We start from the raw sequence: 468 nt of genomic DNA, 5'->3' as shown, positions 1-468 counted from the left end.
AGAGTTATGCGACAAAGGTACATGAGCCGTCTAACCAAATGCCTGAAGATAAAATGTTAAACCTGAAATAAACTAAAAATACTCACAAGCAATGAGGTGCAGAAACACGTGAACCTACAAATATATATAAATAAAATATGACTGATATTTCTAAATATATTCATGATGGTACAATACCAAAGATTATGAACATACTGACAATATATACATATATCCACACTAACAATGGGAGTCGTTGTCCACCATAGCGGCACGGCAGGCTGTCTCGCTCGCGCCTATCCTTTCTTTGGCTTGGTGAATAAATCTCATTATTGCGATAAAAAAAATTAAGAAAAAAAATATACAAAATTATCAACTTACATCCCTACATCAAACATGTCTAACAAAACAAAACACAGGTATAAACAAGAAAATACTAAATACATACAAAAATATGTATATAAATACAAATGACAATTCTAGTGCAAT

Source organism: Coregonus clupeaformis, chromosome 11, assembly GCF_020615455.1.
Source record: "Coregonus clupeaformis isolate EN_2021a chromosome 11, ASM2061545v1, whole genome shotgun sequence".
Classification (NCBI taxonomy): Eukaryota; Metazoa; Chordata; class Actinopteri; order Salmoniformes; family Salmonidae; genus Coregonus; species Coregonus clupeaformis.
This window is presented reverse-complemented; position numbering follows the sequence as displayed.